At 50.9% G+C, this 17,258-nt stretch overlaps 1 long non-coding RNA gene across 1 annotated transcript; it reads right to left on the bottom strand.

The window, feature by feature from the left end:
- Positions 1–1,077: 1,077 nt before the first annotated feature.
- LOC135899304 (uncharacterized) lies at positions 1,078–14,488 on the bottom strand. Its single transcript, XR_010563585.1, has 3 exons — positions 14,084–14,488; positions 13,085–13,354; positions 1,078–1,201 (listed from the first exon to the last, which is right to left on the bottom strand). It is a non-coding gene; the product is annotated as an uncharacterized lncRNA (long non-coding RNA).
- Between the last annotated feature and the right edge of the window lie 2,770 nt (positions 14,489–17,258).

Below are 17,258 nucleotides of genomic sequence, written 5' to 3' on the forward strand. Positions count from 1 at the left end.
AGCTTGCTACATGTTGTGTAATGAACGAAGGCAGGAGCTTTGTACTGTACTACAGCTATTTACATGCTGTAGTTTCGTGTGCAAAAAGCTAGCTGGGCCCAGCGCGCCCGGGCGAAGTCGAAAAAGCTTCACGCGTCTTCTGACGTGGTGGAGGGGGCAGGCCAATCGGAGCGTCACGCACTCCTCACTTGATTGTCCTGTGATGCTCCAGAAGCGCCGTCTCGGACGAGGTGGCATCATGGCGTCTCTTGTAACGGCAGTGAAGCTAGATGTCAGGAAGAAGCGACATAGCGCAAGATTTTGTGGAGAAGCCCCGCTCGCAGGCAGACGCGCAGCGGAGGTTTTTCGGGGAAAAACGGCTCTCCTGCGGGCCGGCCGTCATCGCATCGACCGCCGCCGGCCGCTTGCCGGTCGAAAGACCTCCGCGGGTCGTATCCAGCCCATGGGCCGTAGTTGGGTAACACCTAGTCTAGATCAATCATACCCACTATGCAAGGTGCAGCACATCTAACGTCGGGCGCTCGACTGTCACCTTCCCCTGCTGTTGCTCGTGTGGCTTTCTGAATTGATGAGTGGCGAGGCCTGGTTCGCAGGAGCTTTGCTTCAGTAAGGCACAGTGGAGTATTTGGATTTTTGTGTCGAAGCTAGAAAAGTGGCCGAGTCGATGATCCATGATCTGTTCACGTCTGCACTTAGCGCACATTGGAGAATCAGTCATCCCAATGCGATAGCTGCATGAGTTAGTGAAGCCTACTCCAACCAACAGCCGTCACAACAGTATTGCGTCATATCGCGAAAAATCTGGCGGTAATTGCAATTGTAATGACGGATCAAGGCTGTATAAACACGGCCGATCGATCAAAACGCACCATGTACATTTTGATTGAGCGGCCGTGGTATAACCTACACTTGAAGTACTGCAGTGTATGGGCCTGATGCGCTGGAGTTCTGAACGAACCATGCTGCGACCTGGTGGCGAGCGACGAAACTGGCCGGGTAGTACAAGCCGCAGCTATCCGCATTCAATTAAGTGGTCACCGGGCTGTACAGCCGGTCTAGCATGCTTTGTTTTTGTGTCCAAGTTTCATTTCTTACTTTATTTGCGTCCAGCTGTTAGAAAAGGCACTTGCGTACGTCGATAGTAGCCTGTATCCCACCTCGTTGAGAGTGCACCCCGTTCCTCGCTTGACCCTGCAAAAGACTGGAGCAAAAAGGCAGCCAAGTCTGAAACCGTGGATGGAGTTTTTGTTTCTCCTTAAAAAAAAAAAAAAACTGCCACGCACAGGAATGTACAGGATTCAAGAAAATTTGCAATGCTGAAGAAGCACTGGCAATTAAGCGAAAGCTCATAGAGCGGTAGAAACTGCTGCAGAATACGTTGCTGAGAATACAAGTGAAACAAAGTCGGCTGTCGTGGTACAGAGCGCCAGTTACATAATGAAGTTAGGGGAATGTAGATAAAAAGTGATGTTTACATGTCCATTGTGACATTACACGTTGCTGTAAACAAATGAATGACAGCCAATGGAAACGGGTGCTGCCGCATCGTTCTCTCTGTATAAACAAAATTCCGGTACGGGAACGCGAAGGCTGCAGGCACTCAGTCGCGCATTGACCGATGATCAATGTCGAGAAACGTGCATTTGCCACATAAGCATGTTCGTGGCCGGTAGTCTGACAGCAGCCGGCGTCAACACGTACCAGAACCGGTCATACTTAATCGCCGAGCTGTGGTATAAACTTTTTTAAACAGGGTTGAAGTACCTCAGACAGGCTGGCCAACGTTTCGATAGGTGGACCTATCTTCGTCAAAGGCGGCCTCGTCATCCTCGGCGTGTTAGTTTTAATTTAGGAATTCGGTGCTTCGTGGCATTGAGGAATTATTGATTTGCGATGTCTGTCATTTACTTGTCTTCTTGCGGGCAGATTTGCGTGGGGTGTTTTTCCGTTCGGCCGGTTTATTATCGTATGCCTGGCTTAATTCGATCTCGGTCTCTGTTTGAGTTTGTGTGTGTGCAGGCAGGCGTGTGGGGGTCTGTGTGTAGACTTCGGTGGTGGGTTTTCTGTTGTCTGTTGCCATTGTGTCTGTTTGCATGGTGGTTGATGTCATTTTTGGTGGTGTGTGTGCCTTCTGGTTCTTTTCACATTCCACTGTCTGTGTTCCAACTATTCTTGTGTTGACTGTTTCACTTGTGCAGTGGCTTGCTTCACATTCCACTGTCTGTATTCCCTGTGTCCTCGAAGTGACTGTCACAGTTGTGTTGTTCGCGGTTGCACGTTCCGCAGAGTTGGTGGAGGTGGTATTTGAGGTGGAATTTAAAAGAGTTTTTCTGTACTTGTCCTTAATAAAGGACTTGATGTATTGGGAAACTAGCTCTATTCCACTGCGGTTCAAGTGGAAGCCATCCCAAGCTAGGTGTTCGTGTGGAGCTTCGTGTATTTCCGCGTGGTGCATGGTGTCAACATTGTTATGGACGTTTTCTAAGTTGAAAATTAGTGAGTTTAGCTTGTTAATCTCCTCATTGTGTTTCATGAGTGCATTAGTTTGGTAGAATAGTAGGCGGTGTTTGTTTTGTAGGCGGGGAGCGACAGTAGTTATGGTTATGTGTGCGTTCGGGCGAGCGGCTTGAATGGTTCTTATTACGTCGCTCATGGACTCTATCGTGTCCGCGGCGCTTTGTGTTCTCAGGTTGTTTGTGCCTACATTGATAATAAAGTGTGTGGTGTCAATTGGCGCATCACATACTAGCGGTAGAATATCTGATGTTTGTGCCCCACTAAGGTGTTTTATGTATGGCGCGTGTGGGCCTGGTGGAAAATGAAAATGTTTCCTGACGAAGATAGGTCCACCTATCGAAACGTTGGCCAGCCTGTCTGAGGTACTTCAACCCTGTTTAAAAAAGTTTATACCACAGTGTGCCATTCCATCTGCCAGCCCCTTTCTTGTTTTTGGAATCGCCGAGCTGTTATATTATCAGCGTAGTTAGTGTCCTATTAATTTGATTAGTTGATCACACAATTTTTTAGAGGCCACGGTTCTGAGTTGATATGCGTTAAGCAAATAGACATATCGCAACAGTCTGCCGTTGCAGCTTGACATGAGTTTCAGTTTATTCCTTCATCATAAGTACGAGAGGAGGTCCCGGAGTGACAAAACTGTCAGGGGAATCTCCTATATGTGATTGGTAACGCAGCAATGTTAAGAATGTAAGCAGGGTTCACACAGCAAGTAATTACGAACCATAAATGTGCACAATATATGAAGTGCGATAGTAAATGCAAATAAAGTATAGACATTACAAGCAAAAACTAAAATTTAGAAAAAAAATGGACATAAAGAAAGAAAAATAATTAGAACATAGCATGAAAAACAAGGGCACATACAAAAGCATTAAAAACTAAAAGTATTTATAGTTGCAATATTTCTTTTTTCAGTGCGGTACATCTGTATCTAGTAGTTAGCAAATATTTCTTGGCGACTTTTTTTAATGTTATTGTTGTGCAGGAGGCTTTTATATGAGATGGTAGTTCATTCGAGTATTTAATACTTATACAAAGAGGCGTAAATATTCCATAATTAGTGTTTATTCGAGGAACTAACAGTGTACGCAGATGCAAATCTTGTATTCTTAAGGTTGGTAAGAGTAGAAATAGGAATTGTATTGAAAAAGATTTCATGGTGGAGCATGCGGAATATTAGGTAATTTAAGCTGACGCACGTAACGCAACTGTAGTATGCTTAAATAACTGTCAATTCGTAATGCCTGTGTCATGAAAGCGCAGAGGATCCTTACAGTTTTATTTTGTAAATGTTGTAGATGTGATATGTACTTGGAGTATGTGTTTCCCCAAACTAAAATGGATTACTGTAAGTGGAAATGTATAAGGGCATAATATAGCGAAGTCCTTATGTGTTGCGGGAAATAGGAGCATCTTAGGATTAGTAATCCAAAAGAAATTTTCTTTGAGATCATGTCAGCACGTATGTGGAACTTAAGGTGGTGGTTTTATTTGAGGCCAGGAAACTACCTCCGATAAAGGTGAAAGAGCATGAGAGGAATGACGCGTTTACGTGCATTGAAAAAAAAACATAAGCTGAGGTTTAGATGGGTTAATATGAAGTTTGTTGCTTGCGCACCGCGAATATAAGCTGCTTAGATCGCAGTTTACTCGGTTTATTATCGCATTTATGTATTCACTCTCCGTAAAAATAGGGGTGTCACCAGCATGTATTATGGATGAAGTTCTAGTCAAACAGTGCGGTAGATCATTAATACATACGAGGAATAATAAAGGACCCAAAAGCGAGCCTTGTGGGACACCTTTCGTGACTTGTTTAGCATGCGAGAGTGAACCCCCCACGTCTACAACTTGCGTCTACAACTTAGAGACACAGCTCGGCTGCGAATACCTAGACCTCCTAATTTGTAAGAAAGGATGTGGCAGCAGATGGTGTCAAATGCTGTACTGAAGTCGATGAAAATTAAACGTACACAATATGGCCTGTGTCCACAGCAAGTTTTATTTTGTCAATAAATGATGTTATAGCTAGTTCAGTCGCATAGCCTTTACAAAACCTAGGTCGCTCAGGCGAGAGGCTATTAAATTTATCGAAGTATCTGGTAAAGCAGTTTTCAAGTAATTGTTCAATGGCTTCGATAAAAAATGATAACGGGGAGATTGGAGGAAGAAGAAGACGCCGGAGTGCGCGGACGAATTCTATTCGGCTCTTGTTTCTACCAATGTTTTCGTGGCGATTTTTCATGATTTCAAGGAAATATTTGTGCAACACGGCTTTGTGAAGTTGCACGGACCCTGTGGACACTTTCCTGGACACTGTGAGTGTTTATCTCTACCATCTACAGCGGTTTTGCCATCGTCACCCGGCCGCCGCCTCGCTAGCCCTAACGAGGGGAGCTTCTGATCCGACGTGTCGAGCGCGGCGACGCTTCTGGCGCGTTGCTCTCTCTTCCACGACGTCGCCGCCGTTGCATGGGCTACAATCATTGTGCTGAGACATGGAATACCAAGTGGCTGGGGATGACATTGCCTTGGCGGACATCACCCCGGATCAAGGCTGGCAGACTGCCACGTCTCGCCGCGCCGCAGCCAAACGTGAGAGCGTTAACCATACTCCGCCATATGGCGTGCTGAAACGTGGAGGAACTGAGACCCGCGGCCGTGAAAACGTTAAAAACACCATAATCCGCGCGAGCAGAATGCCGCCATTGCCAAAAGATGACATCCGTATTATTATAAGGCCTCGTGGGGGACTTAACATAGCAAAGGTTGGCCCTGCGGTGGTTGCCAACGCCATTGCCGCCTCGGCTGGCCTCAGCCCGGCACAACAACACTCGGACACGCTTTGCCCCAACAACAAACAGAATATCTTAGTGGCAAGCACTCCGCTCAGAGAAAATGCTAACCGCTACGCGCGGGTAAAGCAAATTTGCATCCAAGGCGTCACCTACGAGATCAGCGCCTACGAAGCGGCACCACAGTCCACTTGTAAGGGAGTCATCCGCGGGGTCCCCGTGGAAGATGGGCCGACGGACATTGACTCGAAAATCGTCAATGACAGAAATCCACTGGCATTGGCCGCCAAGCGCATAGGCACTACCACCGCAGCAATCGTGGCATTCGATGGCCATCGAGTGCCCAATTTCGTGCGCTATGGCTCGGTCCTCATGCACTGCACGCTGTACCGCAGGCAGGTCGACATATGTTACGCCTGTGGTCGGCTCGGCCACCGTGCGGACGTGTGCCCAAACCCTGGGGACGTTATTTGCCGAGGCTGTGGTGCCCCAAACCCCACTCGGGAGCACCACTGTGCACCCAAATGTAAGCTATGCGGTGGCCCCCATCTCACCGCCGACAAAGCCTGCAAGGAACGCTACCACATGCCATACGTGGTCCGTCGACGGCGATGGGAGAGAGCACGCTCGACGAGGAACGGTGACGACTGCACTGCAATGCCCAAGTCCGCCATCGCTACCACCGAAGACGCCTACCCGCAACTCCCTGGCAGTGCCCGGGCCGCTGACAACGACCGATCCCACTCCAGATCCAGGGGCCGATCTCGGAGCCGCTCCAGGCGGGCATCGACATCCCGGAGCCGACCACGGGCCCGCTCCCGCGGTGCGCAGCGCGGCGCATCTCGGGACCGCTCCATTTCTCGCTCCAAGTCCGGGCCCGGGTCCCGTTCTGGATCCCGCTCCGAGCCCTCTTGTCAACGTTTGCCAAGCTCACCGGCACCACCAACAAGCAACAAGAAACGAGGTTCCCTCACCTGGACAGATGTCGTCCGGGGAAGAAGGAACGACATCACATCACAGGTAGGGTCGGGCTCACTCCCAGAGCACGTTACAGACACCAACATATCCGAGATAGCGTTACTCAAATGCGAAAACGCCGCTATGAAAGAAACAATCCTCAAACTTACGGCCGCGATTGCCGAACTACAGAACGACAGGAGCGCGACAGGAGCTACTGCGAAGGCAGTAGCCCCGTCACCACCGCCACACCCTGTTAGCGCTGATAGCGCGGACGGCGAGAGCGCGCCCAAGAAACGCGCCGTAGCTCGCGCCATACCTGAACTGAAACCCGAGTTAGAGGAGATTAAAAGTACGCTGTCGGCAATTAAAGAGAGCCTCCGCTTTCTCGGAGAGAATATGGCCCGCGTACAGTCAACCCTCACGGCCCACGGTAATCGGTTGGGGATAGTCGAACACTATCTCGAAAACGTCGTAGCCCCCGCCATTGACGCTGCTAAGCCGGTCTCGACACAACACCCCACGCTCAATCCACCCACACACGCGGCCCCCTTCCAACCGTCAAGCGCCCGGGCCGATCCCCACAAGCATCAAGATGGCCAGGCGAGATGAAGCGTTTCGCATCTGGCAGTGGAACTGCAGGAGTTTCACTGCACGGAAAGCCTCCCTGCAGCAATACCTACGTAGCCACGATGCCAAGCCCCACGTAATCCTTCTGCAAGAAACTTTAACACACACCGCCACGTTTACCGGTTACCAGTGGTTACCAGGCCTCGCGGGAGGACGTGGTACTGCCACGTTGGTCTCTAAAAAGTTCACCTGCCTCGCGCATGACCTCGGCACGTCCGAGGTTGACAACGTCATGACGGAGATTCTCCCAAGCGATGCGTCCCGACAAAGTGTGTACATACTCAACGCGTACAGCAGCCCCAGACAAACGAGTCACCGTTTCCGACGCCTCTTCCAGAGAGCCATACGTCTTGCTGGCTCAAACCTGCTCGTCATTGCTGGCGACTTCAACGCTGCGCATCGCACCTGGGGTTACGTATATGACACCCCCAAGGGCACCGCGCTGTGGCAGCATGCGAACGAGCTCGATCTCACCCTAGTGACAGACAAGGCGTTCCCTACCCGTATCGGCACATCCACGCACAGAGACACCACTCCAGATCTCTGCTTCGTGAAGAACACAGCCGATGCCCGCTGGTCCAATCTTGCGGAGGATCTTGGCAGCGACCATCTCATACTGGCCGTGCACTTACCCAGCATCGTCAGGAAGCCCAAGGCATACACGTGGGTCGACTGGGACTTCTTTCGCAAGACTCGCGCCTCACGACTCCCTCCAGACACTGCCCCGAACCTCGCGACGTGGACGGCTCAGCTCAAGGCCGACGTCGTTAAGGCCACGAAAACATTTAGCACGAATATGCCAACCGAGAAGATGGACAGCCGCCTCGCCCACTTGCTCGAAGCCAAACAGTCTCTAATGACACAATGGAAGAGCCAGCGTCTCAACCGCAGGCTCCGCAAACGCATTGCACAACTGAACCAGACCATAATGGAACACTGCAGCACCCTATCCAAACAGCAATGGGACGAGGTGTGTAACTCCGTCGACGGACAGGTCCGCAACGGGAAGACGTGGAACCTCCTCAAACACCTGCTCGACGACACCAACACCCGCACAAACCAGCGCCACTCGCTCACCAAAGTCCTTCACCAGACCAAAGGCACCGCTTCGCCGGATGACATCGTCAAGACGCTTGTGCATAAGTACCTGCCGATACCCAAAGGCCCGCCGACCCTATATCCCGATTACACCGGTACCGAGAACAGTCTCCTAGACGCCGATTTTTCCGTCGAAGAGATACGCCGGGCTCTCCATGAACTAAACGGCCGTTCCGCCCCAGGCCCCGATGGCATAACCAACAAGCTCCTGCGGAACTTAGACGACCCCTCGGTCGTGTACCTCACGGACGCCATCAATGACGTGTGGGAGCGGGGCGAGTTACCTGATGCCTGGAAACTAGCCCAGACGATCCTCATTCCGAAACCGGGCAAGGCGCCTGGCGTCGATAACCTTCGCCCCATCTCGCTAACGTCGTGCGTGGGTAAGGTGGCCGAGCATGTCGTACTCAACAGAGTCGGCCGGTATCTCGAAGACCAGGACTGTTACACACACCACATGATCGGCTTCAGACCCGGGCTCTCGACTCAGGATACGATGCTTCTCCTGAAACACCAAATCATAGACGCCGGGGCTACTTGGGGCACCCGCGCCATACTTGGCCTTGACCTGGAGAAGGCTTTCGATAACATCCAGCACTCGGCAATACTAAAGGCGATCACGGCCTTAGGGCTCGGGCGCCGGTTCTACGAGTTCGTCCGCTCCTTCCTAACCCGTCGCAAGGCCGTGCTCCATGTCGGAGACCTCACGTCGGAAGAAGTCGAGCTCGGACAGCGTGGCACCCCCCAGGGCTCCGTCCTCTCGCCGACGCTGTTCAACCTGGTGATGATTGGGCTCTCCGAACGCCTGTCGAAGATACAAGGCCTCAACCATACGGTATACGCGGACGACATCACCATTTGGTGCTCCGCGGGGTCGGATGGCTTTATCGAATCCGCTCTGCAGGAGGCAGTCGAAACTGCCGAATCCTACCTCGACCACACGGGCCTCAAGTGCTCCTCCGCCAAATCGGAGTTGTTGTTGTACAGCCCAAAACGACGAGGCAAAAGGCCTAACGGATGGAAACCACCCACCGAGCGCAACATCACTGTCCGCACCAGAGACGGTCGCCCAATCCCCAGGGTTGACTCCATCCGAGTACTGGGAATGATTATCGAGGCAGGCGGATCCAACATCCAAACGGTCCACAAGCTGACGACAAAGACGGAGAACGCAATACGACTTGTACGCAGGGTGGCCAACCGTCACCACGGCCTCAAAGAAGACAATCTGCTGCGTCTCGTACATGCGTTCGTCCTATGTCACTTCACCTACGTCGCAGCAATGCATAAGTGGAAACAATCGGAGCGTGACAAGCTCAATACACTAATCCGAAAGGTAGTGAAGCGGGCCCTTGGGCTCCCGATCACGACGCCGACGTATCGACTCCTCGAGCTCGGGGTGCACAATACCCTCGAAGAGATCGCTGAGGCTCAGGAGAGAGCGCAGATGATACGACTGACGATGACGAAGACCGGCCGTCACATCTTGCGCGAGCTCGGGTACTTCCCACTGAACACCCAGGATCCACCGGAGCTTACGCCGGTTCCCCGCGAGCTCCGCGACCTGATCACGATCGCGCCCATTCCGCGAAACGTCCATCCGGAACACAATCGAGGCAGGCGCCAAGCCCGGGCCACCGCGTTCCTCAAACGAGTAAACAAGAAAGCGGATGACGTCGCTTTCGTGGACGCCGCCGCCTACCGATGCAACCGAGCCTTCGCCGCGGTAGCGGTCTCGTCTTCGCAACGAACTTTAAACGCCGCCACGGTACGCACACGTGATCCCGAGGTGGCGGAGCAAGTGGCCATAGCCCTGGCAATGCTCGACGATAAGCGAACCACAATATTTAGCGACTCGAGACCAGCCATCAAAGCGTTCGAGAGAGGAGTCGTCTCCGTCAAGGCATTACGCATCCTCCGCGGCGCTGATCCAAGCACCCTCAAACACCACACCGTCATCTGGTTTCCCGCCCACCTGGGTCGGATTCCGGGCGCCCCGCCCAACCTCAACGAGACAGCCCACGACGCTGCGCGCGCGCTTACCGACCGCGCCGTCACCCCCGGGCAACTACGTCTCGATGAGTTGGAGGCGAACAGGGATGCCCCAATAACATACAATGAAATAACCAAACACTTTTACTTGGGACGACGCCTCTTTCCGCCCCCGCACCCCAAACTAAACAGGCCGCAGGCGCTAACGCTACGCTTATTACAGACGGATACCTATCCAAACCCGGCCACCTTACACATAATCTACCCGGACGTCTACCCAGACGATGCGTGCCCCTCGTGCGGGGTCACGGCGACACTCGCACACGTGCTCTGGGAGTGCAGAAACGCTCCGCCCGACTCTACCTCCGACAAGTGGGAGAAGACCCTAAGAAGCCCGCTTCTAGAAGACCAGCAATGGGCCGTCCAGCAGGCTCGCGCAGCGGCCGCCAGGTATTCCCTGTCGGTCCCTGCGTGGGAGACGCCCACTGCGCGCTGACGTGCGTCCTGCAGGACTTTTATTAAAGTTTTTCCAATCCAATCCAACGGGGAGATTGACCGACACTTTGATCCTTCGTCCCTATTTTTTGAAGACAGGAGTTATTATACCGTGTTTTATGTCGTCAGAGAGATGCACGTTTGAACATAGTTTATAATGTGTGTGAGTACATAAGTGATATCAGATTATAGTAATCTTATTTTAGAAGCGTGAAAACCATCAAGACTTGTGCAAGTGGTCCATAAACTAGAGATTGCATTGGATAGTTCACTGAGTGACATAGGGCAGAAGTAGAACGAATAAAATTGTTTGCTGGAGCACTGGGTGTGCTATACTGTGTTCGATGAATCATCCTGCTCAGGGCAGAATGTAGTGTTGAACCTATTTGCTATATTGATGGCTTCTGTTATACTACCCTTGTTCCTGTATTAATTTGGTCTATGTGCAGTTTGGGGAAGACTGATGAAGGAAGGATGTAATGGTATTTCATGTTTTCCAGGTGTTATTTCTTATGTTTAATAATTTCTTTCTCAAAGTAAAGGCGCTTTGATTCTTTCAAGAGTCTGGTAAGTGTATTAGAATAGGCTATGTACCGTGACCTTAACTTTACATTGAAGGGCTGACGTTTTCATTTTTTATGAAGGCTATCAAGCTCGTTAATGCTTTGTAAGCGGGTGCGTGTTATCTATGGGTTTCTAGGGGCTGAGGACCAGTGAGTGTCTTGTGTTCGGCTCGTGCGCTCTAAATATGCACTTTCAAATTTGCTGTTGAATTGGTCAAACGCCAGGATGGGATCTGTTCTAGAAATAACCGGGTTCCAGTATATTTCTGCAGCCTGGTTAATGAATTTGGTAGTGGTAAAGTTAGTTCTGTTATTGTTTCGTACATACGATGGATTAATAGATTTCAAAAGAACGAACACAAGCTAACAGTCTGTTATCGGGGCAGTGACTACCCCGGCGGATTTCACGGTGGTTAAGTGCGATAATACGTACGTGGCCTCTTATTGAGTGACACCCTGACGGAGGACATCTTGTAGGCACGTTTGGTAATGAATCTAAGCCGTATTCTGCATACCAGTTTGTACAGTTGGAGCAATGGCTATCAGCTGGGTTAGCAATATGTATATTTATGTCACCGAGGATGACAACGTTTTTGTTTTCGCTTGCAATTCGGTTCAAGATAGCGTCTATTCGGAAGCAGAAATCAGAGTAACAAGATTATGGGGAAATTATAAATTGGACCCATAATTGTTATTCTACTGTTTGCTCAAGGAAAGGATTTATCAAATTACAAAAACACACATTCAACGTTAGGACAAGAGAAATGAAAATAATGGCGGCGACGATATGGCTGATGATCTTGAACGAAAATTGCAGAACCCTTAAGTGTTTACATTCTTACGGATAAATAGTACCGTGGAATATCTTGGGATTCCGAATAGGTTACTGCCAGCATTTGTCAGCCATATTACCGAAAGGCAGCTGACAACGAAAGGTCTATTCAGCTCAGAAAAAAAAATCTCTTATGTTATCATAGTTCATTTAAAGGCTACGTATATTAATATGTACGTATCAGGAATTTGTGAGCCAGTTTATATTTTATTTTATATTTAGCCAGTTTAACTAGCGTATCTTAGTCTCAACGTATGCACCTTGTATAGCTGCTGCCATGTAATGGTCACCCGTACCCCGTCAAGCCGTTTTCATGACTTTTAGCCCAGCGGACCTTCCAGCATATTGTCCGGTAAATGAACTTCAATTGGAACTTAAATTTGAAGTTTGGTGTTATTAAACGAACGCTTTATCTTCTGGAGAGTACTACATCTAGTATAGTAGGCGAGCCAGATATAAAGACCAAAAGGCTTCAAGTATTACTAGGTGATTAGCGAACGGTCGCCTGTGCTAGAAAAGACGCACATACGGATCCCCTCTGACTTTCTTGCTTTGATGCCGCAACTGTCCGTCCGCAGGAATTTCCAGTTATATTGCTTCTTTAGCATGAGTGCTTGCACGAACAGAAATTTGTTATCTTGTGTCAAATGGGTTTCTGCAGAAGAAGCGAAGCCAAGTGGGGTAGTATTTAGTCGAGCCTTCCGGGCGTTGCTTATGAAATTAGCCTTTCTAGTGCAGGAACAGAATCGAGCTATTATGTGTTTATCATTCTTCGCAGGGACGTGGTTGATAATGTCAATGTCAGATAACGCTATTGAGCAAGCTATCCTGTCTCCGATTTTTTGCTGAACAGTAACGCAATTCTCGCCCTGTGTGGAAGGTACACCCTTGGTTTTGATGTTGTGTGTGCGACAATACCGCTCCAGGTCTGCTACTATTTTGGACAGGCTTTTGTTCTCTTTCCTTAGTGCCTTGTTTTCCGCACTCGAAGTGTCATATTTTCTCTTAGAGTTCTCGTACACTTGGTTGATCGTGCGGAGGCTTTCATGTATTTCTACGGTTTCTTTGCGAAGAGTGTGAACATCATGGATGAGCTCTGTATTTCTCGACATTGCTAGGACCGCGAGGGTAACCCTGGCGACAGCAGTCGTGACAAAAGTTAAGAACCAAATGGCGAACGCCTTAAAGAAGCTAAAACTAACCTGCGCAATCGAAGACAGCCGTTTACTTGGGTTGCCTTTTTGCCACGGCTGCTGCGGCCAAGCGCAACGCGGGCGAAGTGGATCGCTCTTTTGCAGCGTTGGTTACGCCGTGAAGTGATGCAGTTCAGCAGTTCCACTGTGAGGCATCACTGGATGTTATCGGTGATGGCGATCAGCGCTGTTGGCGTGCGTGAAGTCCACGTGCCGAAATAGCTTGATGCCGGTCACCACGTTGGTGGCGCAAAGCAGCGCTACAGGTGAACGCCCGATCTGCGCAACCGAAAACAACAGTTCAGTTGCGTTTGCTTGTTGCCACGCTTGCTGCTGCCAAATAGTGTGACTTGAGTGGTAGGCCTACCTAATAGAAAGCGGCAGTGCAGTGAAACTGCGTCTACGACTTCTCGTGCGCAGCGTACGCATTCGGCTTCCTTCGCGACGGAAGGCATGCTACAAAGCCTCCTACACATGGAATATACAAAAATTCGCGCCGCAATGCAGCTCAGACACCATATATACCGCGGTGCCTTGCATTCACCAGCAGGGGTTCACATTTTGTACCATACCACAGAGCGATAAACGCGGCAAGGAGGGCGCTGCTGGCCAGCGTTTCTTCAGCGCCGTCTGGACAAAGCATCACGCCTATTCCAGTCAGTCAATGTGATATCACGCGCAATTAGCGAATACGTTTTGCATCGTTCACTCTAAATAACTGTATGAAGAGTGGCAGCGCTCCAGCGTCTACATACGTCAGCGTCATCTGGCTGGGGAATAATTTTTAACCGGGATTCCTTAAAGAAAGCGTAAGTGCGTGTGATTTTTCTACAATCCGCCTTTATCGAAAAGTGACTGTCGCGGCTCCCTTCTTGAGCACGGCCACTTGCGGTTGACGTCCACTATATTGAAAACAGTAGGTCAACGCCTTGTGGATCACCAGGTATAAAGAAATACGCGTTTCAGTTTTCACTCGTGGTTCACGGTGGTTCAAGCCCGTCGGCATACCGCGCCATATCGGTGACGGTCCAGCGAGGAGAAAAGAGGGCGCGTGAACGTCGCGGGAAAACACCGGCCTTCTCGCGAGCCTTCCTCTTTGAGTGAAGCTGTCAGCGAAGACGACCGGTGGAGGAGGGCTGGCTGGCCGGTCTGGTTGGTCGGCGGGAAGAGCAGACAGGGAGAGCGGACCCAAGGAAAGCCCGGAGGAGAGGCGAGGAGGACGGCGGCAAAAGCTCGCGCGGCGATCGGACCGGCCGGCCGGCGTCCGAATCTGGGCCACACGGGTCAAGGCCGCGTGATGCTCCTGGCCCTCCTCCGGCGCTGACCTTGCGTGGCACGACGGCGCCAGAATGCGAGCGGCCCATTAGCTGCACGCTGGCTGTTTTGGGCCGGTTGCTGCTGCCGGATTACATCATCTCAGTGACCCACTGCCGCGGCTGCTGCCATGCGGCGCAGCACTGATTAGCGCGCGGCTTCTGACCGGCTCCGCATTCCGCCATGGACAAGGCCAGGGCCATCGTTCGCCGAGGAAAATCACTAATCCCCCCCCCCCTATTTCCTCCCCCCCCTCGAGGCCTGTCACACACGACGCCGCGCGGTGGGTGTGCGTGCATGAATGTGTGACAGATGACGGTGAGACTGCAAGCGTTGCGGTGGGGCGTACTCGCGGGTTGATCATTGGCTCGACGCTGAAATCCGGCTGCGAGAAATAAACAGTTTCTGCGAAAGAAAGACAGAAAAAAAGAAAGAAAATGGAAAGAGAAATAGGTACTCCACTGGTTGTTGGTCGCGTTTATGAGTACTCACTGCAAGGGAACGCTGCAGCATAATAACTACTTCCGCCATTTCGTTTGGACATTTTACTTTCTTTATTTGATTTCCTATTAAGCAGCCTGGGAGCAGTGGAAGAAGAGCGGAGGGAGGGGAGGGGGGTGTTGCAGAGTTCAATCCCCTCGAACTTCTTAGGCAGCTTTATGAATGCACGCTGCAACCAAACGAAATCCTGGATCACAATACTGCCCCTTTAGCTATGTGCATGTTGGACAGGAATGCACACGGAATGTACGAGCAAACAAGCACGGAACATTGGAAATAATCAAGAGATGTGTATTGACTTGGCAAGCACACTGAGTGGATAAAGAGCTAAACATAAACGTTGCCAGTTCGATCTGTGCCAATGCAGGCCATATTAACTCTGGTATGTGTTTTTACCTGGCTATCCGCGTCATCGAGTAGGGAGCTAATATTGCGTGTGACTTTTCGTCAGGTGAACTCACATCACCTCAATTTCGCCATTTTGCTTATGCTTCCCTTTTACATTTGTAATAGACAGTTGTACGTCATCGAAAGTGTTGCCGCCTATTTGTTATTCCCGTGCATGAAATAATGTTTCTTTCAGTTCTTTAAGTTAACAGCCGGGTAAGACGTTTCGCCTCCTCTATATCTTTTTCTCACTCCCTGTTGAGGAGAATCGTGACAGGGCATCATCGTGTCTGTGCATTCTATCCCTTTTTGTGTGTGTATTCGAGGGACAAACTCTCAGAAGCATGGACACGTGTAAGTACGTTAAGCGCTTCATCAGCGTGTTACGCCAGCGGGCGGTCGACACTTCTCAGAATCTCTCAGCCCCGACAGCCAACGTTACGCGTCGTTATTCGCACAACTGAATCGCGCCTCGGCCCTTGCTCGAGGCTCGCAAATCTGGGTCAGTTATGCTAAGCCGCTGTAAATCTGCGGGAGCTACAGACGACCGATCCGTCACACGGCCGCTACTGAATTCCGGCTCCTCTCTCTCTCTCTCTATCTCTTCCAATGCCGGCGCCAGCATCGCCTCAGAAGCATAAGCAGGGACGCCGGGCAGCTGTATATGTATGTAAAAAAAAAAAAAAATGTTGCCATGTGGTTTGATACGGTTTCCTGGGAAGCCATCTTCACTACGGGATTTCAAATGATAAAGAAAGGCACGAAACCTTCAGCAAAATTTATAGCCAGACCCGAATCGCGTTGTCTCCCCCTCCCCCCGTAGCACCGGTCTGGATTCTTCCTTCCGTCGTCGGACGTGAGCGCGCCGCACGTTGTTTACACATTCGAGAGACGGGCTTATCTGGGAGGACCCCGTAATCTGCTCGAATCTGTGGCCGGATTCAGGACGATGCGACTATGTCCTTTCCTCCTCCTCGTCTCTCTGCGCGCCGTCCCGCGCGTTCGCGTGTCGCCGCTGATTTCGTGGGTGTCCCGTCTTATCCATTCTCTCTTTTTGCTGCGCCCGCAACGTCTGGTTCGCGACTTCTTCCTGTGCTGTTCGATTCGCTCCTTTTCGAATGCGTAGGGCGTGTGCACGCTTCTGTGCGCGGCTACCTACACGAGAAGTTTGCCAGCCGTGGCAGTGTCGGGTTTTGGTCCAGGGGGGCCCCGACAATTTCTCCTCCGACCGAGGCGTAGGTGTAGCGCACCCACCGAGGACGCGCTGTGACGACGGAAGAGTGTATATAGCGTTGATGTGAGCAGCACGGGTTCGCGCTTTTACGCAGCCCTTACGCATTAACTGGCTTGAATCCAGGTGATGGAGGCGGAGGAATAGAGAAAAAAAAAAAACAGGAAATTGTGTTGACCCCTGCATTTCTGTCACACGTGCTCGGAAGACTGCCTCGCGACTCGGGAGGCTACGAAGCTTCACGTACACTGATAAGTGAGAGAGAGACAGACAAAACTTTATTAAATGTCCTTGCTGGGGTCAAGGAAGGCGGCGGGCCGGTAGACTAGCCCCACCGGAGCCCCCTCCCTCAGGCGGCGGCCAGACCTCCAGTCTTGGCGGCGGCGTCAGCCAACCGGACTGCCCATAGTTGGTCCTCCGGGCATGCGCTGAGCAGCACTGCCTCCCACTGCTCGGGCGTGGTGAATAGGCAAGAAGTCACTGTATAGCTACTTGCTGTAAATTAACAAGTATTATATTTTTACTTGCGTGCTTAAGATGACCCCAAAGAGAGAACAAGTGTATGGAATGAGTAAGATGATCGCACTGGTACATAAGAGCATTAACTTCTTTTTATAATATCGGCGGGACGTAGAGTTCGCGTCGTCCCCCCTTCAGAGTCACAACACATAGCGCGGCTGCCGTCATAATTTTCAAGGCCGACTGGCCAATTCCAAACAATTCGCCACCACCAGGGTTTTCTTTATCTTT

Source organism: Dermacentor albipictus, chromosome 1, assembly GCF_038994185.2.
Source record: "Dermacentor albipictus isolate Rhodes 1998 colony chromosome 1, USDA_Dalb.pri_finalv2, whole genome shotgun sequence".
In the NCBI taxonomy this organism is placed as follows: domain Eukaryota; kingdom Metazoa; phylum Arthropoda; class Arachnida; order Ixodida; family Ixodidae; genus Dermacentor; species Dermacentor albipictus.